The following is a 5,710-nucleotide window of genomic DNA, read 5'->3' on the forward strand; positions in this document are numbered from 1 at the left end:
CGAAGACTCTCCTTGTAGTAAATAGTGACTGATGCACATTAAATCTGTCGGGTCTCAAAGTCCTCTATGTTTCCAACACAAATCAAAACCTCTGGGGGTACTGATTCAGGAACTCCATTCTCTTCTGAATTGATGTCAAAATTAGAAGGTTACGGAGTTGAACATTGGTAGTCGTAAACCCAGAATTGGGTCAGCTGTTCAAAGATGGTTATAAAATTAAAAAAAAATTTTTTTCATTGTATTATCACAGATTTGTTTCTCTGATAGTTTCAATTCGCACGGGATAAAATTTAAAATGCATTTCATTAAATTCTCAGAATATAATCTATTTTATAAAAAATCTATTTTAAGTTGGACGAGATAGGCATTTCTATTTATTATAAGAAAATATATTTTAAAATATAATGTGTATACATGTTTATAATGCTATAAAAAACTATTTATTACAAAAAAATTCTATTTATAATAAAAAATTTATGTTTTGAAAAGAAATTTTTTTTTTTCAGCATTTTTCCGATTATTGTTGAATAAAGTAACAAAAAATGATAAATAATTATCAAAATTCGTTTTTTAAAAAGAATTATTTTTAGAAAAATGAATTTTAATATTGTTTAAAATTTTTTTTTTCTATTCGCTTCAAATATCTTCAATATATATTTGATATATACAATATACATTTTTCGTGGTATTGCTAACTAAGCAGAAAGTGGCATTATTATTAAAGCATGCAAACTTTCGACAGCTCTCCTGACCAAACTATCGGGAATAAACCAAATTGTGGCTACACCCCATATTTTGATAGTCAAAAATTCAAAAAAAAAAAAAAAGTATATGTAGACAGAACGATTAAGGGAATGTTTCTGTAGCTTAAATAATAGTTAACACTATTTAGGTAGCATATTTGAGGTCACCTTTTAACTCATTAAGATTGGCACTTAGTTTATGAAAATCAAATTATTGGAAAAGCGATTTAAGTGATATCTTTTTTTTTTAATTTGAGCACTGTATAGGCCAGAGGTGGCCAACCTGCGGCTCGCGAGCCACTTGCGGCTCTTTGATGGATTATTTGTGGCTCTCGATAAATGTACCCGAGTTCCCTTTCAATTTTTGTNGAATATAATCTATTTTATAAAAAATCTATTTTAAGTTGTACGAGATAGGCATTTCTATTTATTATAAGAAAATATATTCAAAAATATAATGTGCATACATGCATATAATGTTATAAAAAACTATTTATTATAAAAAAAAATCTATTTATTTTAAAAAATGCATAAATGTAAATATGTTAATGGAAAAAAAAATTTTTTTCAGTATTTTTCCGATTATTGTTAAATAAAATAACAAAAAATGATAAATAATTATTAAAATTCATTTTTTAAAAGGAATTATTTTTAGAAAAATAAATTTTAATATTGTTTAAATTTTTTTTCTATTCGTTTCAAATAGCTTCAATATATATTCGATATATATAAATATACATTTCCCGTGGTATTGCTAAATAAGCAGAAAGTGATATTATTATTAAAGCATGCACACTTTCGGCAGCTGTCCTGACCAAACTATCGGGACTATATTTTCCAAATTTCGGCTACACCCCATATTTTGATAGTCTAAAAATTCACATCCATTAAAAAAAAAAAAAAAAAAATATGTGGAAAGAACGATTTAGGGTATGTTACTGTAGCTTAAATAATGGTTAACACTATTTAGGTAACATATTTGAGGTCATCTCTTCACTCATTAAAATTGGCACTTAGTTCATGAAAAACAAATAATTAGAAAAACTATTTAAGGTGATATTTTTTTTAAATTTGCGCACTGTATAGGTTGACCTTATTGTAAAATAGGTTCTCCCGCAGCGAACAGATCAGTGCAGGGAAACAGATTACCAGCATCTTTCTGTTAAGTTAAAGCGGGGAAATCATCATTTTTTTCAACGGGGTTCAGGTTAATTTAACAATACTATACTCAAAAATTTATTTCATTTCAGGGTACAGAACATAAAAACAGATTGTCTATCATATGTTGAGAGAAATTGAAATTCGATGCACCAGTAATTGAAAGGAAACAAGTTTGAAAAAATAATCATTGTAAGTTTAGATTTGTGTGAACTAATTTATCAGTTGCCCATGTTATAAACAAAATTTATTTCAGTGGAAAAAATAACAAAGTTAAGGTTTTACAGTTATTTACTTATTTTGTACTGTTAATGATGTTATTAATTAAAACTGTATTTGGTGGAAAAATATCGCTTTTCTGTTGGTAAAAGTAAACTGCATAAATCCCTGCATTTATTCCACATAAAGGGAATAAAATCTTTTACTTTTCTTAAAATTTATTTTATTTCCTTTTTAATTTTTTTTCTTTGCATAGTCCTATAAAAATTAAAATCCAATTCAAGCATTCATTTTTAACTGTGTCTATTTCCTTAAACATGCATTTTGATCTATGTCCATTTTCTTTAGCCTATGTCCATTTTCTCATCTTGACCTGTGTTCATTTTTTTAAACACGCAGTTTGACCCGTGTCCATTACCATAAACATTCATTTTGAGCTGCATCTATTATCTTAAATACTCATTTTGATCTGAGTTCGTTTTCTTAAACTTGCATTTCGGTCTGTGTCCTTTTTTAAACACGCATTTTTAGGTATGGTGAGAAAGAAGAAATTTCCTTATTTATTTTCCACTTTTTTGTTACAGCTAAGAATATTTTTTTCATGTTTTGGAAATAATTAACAAATATTTATTATAAAAAAATTATTATAATTCTCATCACCTCGTGAGTGACAGAATAAACTAGGTGAAGTGAGAATAGTTGAAATTGTTTAGCTTTTTTCATATTAAGCCCAATTGGGTATAATATAAAAAAAACACAACTACTTCCACTTAGTAGGAATAACATTTACCATGACGCAATGCTAAATTCTATGCCACTATCCACATAAATGCCACTATCCACATAAATCAATTATTAATCAAAAATCGAATATCAATTACTTTTCTTTATAATGCAATAAAATCTGGCGAGCAGCTATTTAAACGATCAAACACTTCGTTTGTTTATTTGTGGCTTGAAGTTAGGCTCGCAGAAAATGCCGTTCATGGGTTAAATTTAGTAGGAATAACACAACCTGTGACGTAGGCTATAGTATACCCAATTATCAACTAAAATTCGAGAAAAGATTAAAATATATATATATATATATCGATATGATAGTTGATATAAAAAAATACTCAAAATAATAACTATGCTTATGCTAACCACAGTTTTGTAATGTAATACTTTACAGGTATATTATTGTTAAATGATATTTTGATTGTTAGTTTAGGAGGAAAAGCATCGAGGAGAACAAAATAAAAATTTTGACTTAAAATCCAAAATGGCGCAGAAAGATGCCTCTTAAGCATGCATCTGAGTTGTCGGTTTGTTTGATGTAGATAATAAAGCCTTTCTGCAGAAAGAATTTTACACCTATATATATATATTTTATACTTACTCAAACTAAATTGAATAGCGTGATAAAAGAAAACTAACACACCATTCACGAGTAAATACGGAAATAAATTCACAGAATCAGTTTTACTTTGCCAGGAAGAAGATAAGAAGGTAAAATACCTCGCCAGTTCTTTTGGATGTTCCATAAATATCCAAACGATCTTGAAAAAAAAAAAAAGAAGTTTACTTACAATTTTTTGGCAACAGACTTACTCGTTACAGTCACAAATTTCCTCTACATAAAAAGTGCGCTATAACACTTAAGCCCTGATATAAAGGAGAAGGGAAGATAGCGGTCTTCCTATATGGCCTTTGTAATAGATCTTTCCGAAACCTCAGAATATCGTAAAAGCACGCGTTCTAACGGTCATAGGGCTTTTAGGACTGCTCGTTTCAAGGGGAAATGGGTACGCAAAAAAGAGCCACAGTAAAACATCATATTTTCATTGTTAAGATGCATTTTTTAATAAAATGACGCAAGTTCAAAACCTTTGTTAAACGCATTTTTTTGTTGTGGTTAGAATGAGTTTTTATTGTGAGTTTATGACAATAGTTGAGATTTGGTTCACCAAAGAAAACCACTGTTAAGCATTACACATTTACTTCATTCGAATATTTTTTTTTTTTTTTGCATAATTACATTGCTTAAGCTTGAAAAACTTAGCAAAAGAGAACTATTATTAAGCATCATATTTCCATTATGGAATCATTTTTAATTCGCAAAATGATAATGATTAAGGTCATTTTATACTTTAACGAAAAAGCAATCGTTATTCTCTTTCTCTCTCTCTCTCTCTCTCTCTCTCTCTATATATATATATATATATATATATATAGNATAACACATATAAATATATATAACACATTAAAAAGACAATAAATAATTAAAGGAAGGAGAGATTAACAAAAAAAAAATGAAAAAAAATAGAGAAAATTAAGAAAATTAAAGAGCAGAAAAATAAACAACGAAAAGATATAATCTCGTCGTCAGCTCATATGATTATCAAAAAAAAAAAAAAAAAANAAAAAAAGTACAAAATACTTTGATTTTCATGTAGGCTATGTGTGCTGTTCTGTTATCTAGAGGAAATTCCGAAAGTATCCACTTCAAATCAATATTAACGCTGTTTTTTGAAGCTCTGTCACCAAGTAAATTACAAAAAAAAAAAAAAAAACTTAGTTTTAGTGCCTTACACTTGAAGCAATGCGATGATTTTAAACTAATTATATAAATAATCTTTAATTGAAGAATTATCTGTGCTTTAGAGCAGACAAATAACTTATATATATTAAAAGACATTAAACTTTTTTAAAAATCGCCAATTTGGCGACACTTTTCCACCTAGAAGAAAATTATAAAAATCACTGCCTTATTATCAGTTTTTGGAAATTTTCATGAGTCCAAATAATGCAGCATTGGAGTAAGTTTCCAAATATTAAAAAATTAGACTACAAACGCTTTTCATTTTCACAAAACGGTGGCTTTTTTCCATATTGACGTTTAGCACCATTTTCAAAATAAGCGCAGACAAATGCTGTCTGTAGATAGGCTAAACTTGATCTAACAGTCATGAGTAACAATTGCAAACTCGCAGCAATTATTAAAATAGCATATTATTTGCAGAAAAGCATCATTTCACATTACAACGGAGCCTTCGAAAAACTGCCTTAAGGAACCTCGAATACATACTTTTTTTTAATCATGTTTATCGTATCATTTATAATATTCTCAAAATTTTTAGCTTTGCACTTTGATCATTTTTTAAAGAACATTTCTACCCAAATAGGCTTGTTATAACTTGTTTGCATTTTTTCCTACATCTCTGTGTTTCTCTCTTCTATTCCCTGTTTTAACACTGAAGCTGGTGAATCATTATTGTACCAAAAAGATCGCATGTCTGCTTAGAACAGTGGTTATCTGGTGGCTACCCGTGGGCTACATCCGGCCCGCGAAGTTTTTTTTTGTGACCCGCGAACTAAAATATATTAGTTGTCATTTTTTGAGGACAATTTTCGTAAAAAATCTATATGGATTTAAAATACTTTTCCATCGTTAAAAAAAAAAAAAAAAGCCCAATTTCTTCGTTTCTGTGAAATTTAACATACCAATGGTGCAAAAAATTTATTTCTCTGGTTTTGCATCCAAGAAAATATTTATTCAAATACAAAAATAATCGTGTATGTTGCTCTTTTTTATTTCATTTTTTTTT

Source organism: Parasteatoda tepidariorum, chromosome 8 (genome assembly GCF_043381705.1).
Source record: "Parasteatoda tepidariorum isolate YZ-2023 chromosome 8, CAS_Ptep_4.0, whole genome shotgun sequence".
In the NCBI taxonomy this organism is placed as follows: domain Eukaryota; kingdom Metazoa; phylum Arthropoda; class Arachnida; order Araneae; family Theridiidae; genus Parasteatoda; species Parasteatoda tepidariorum.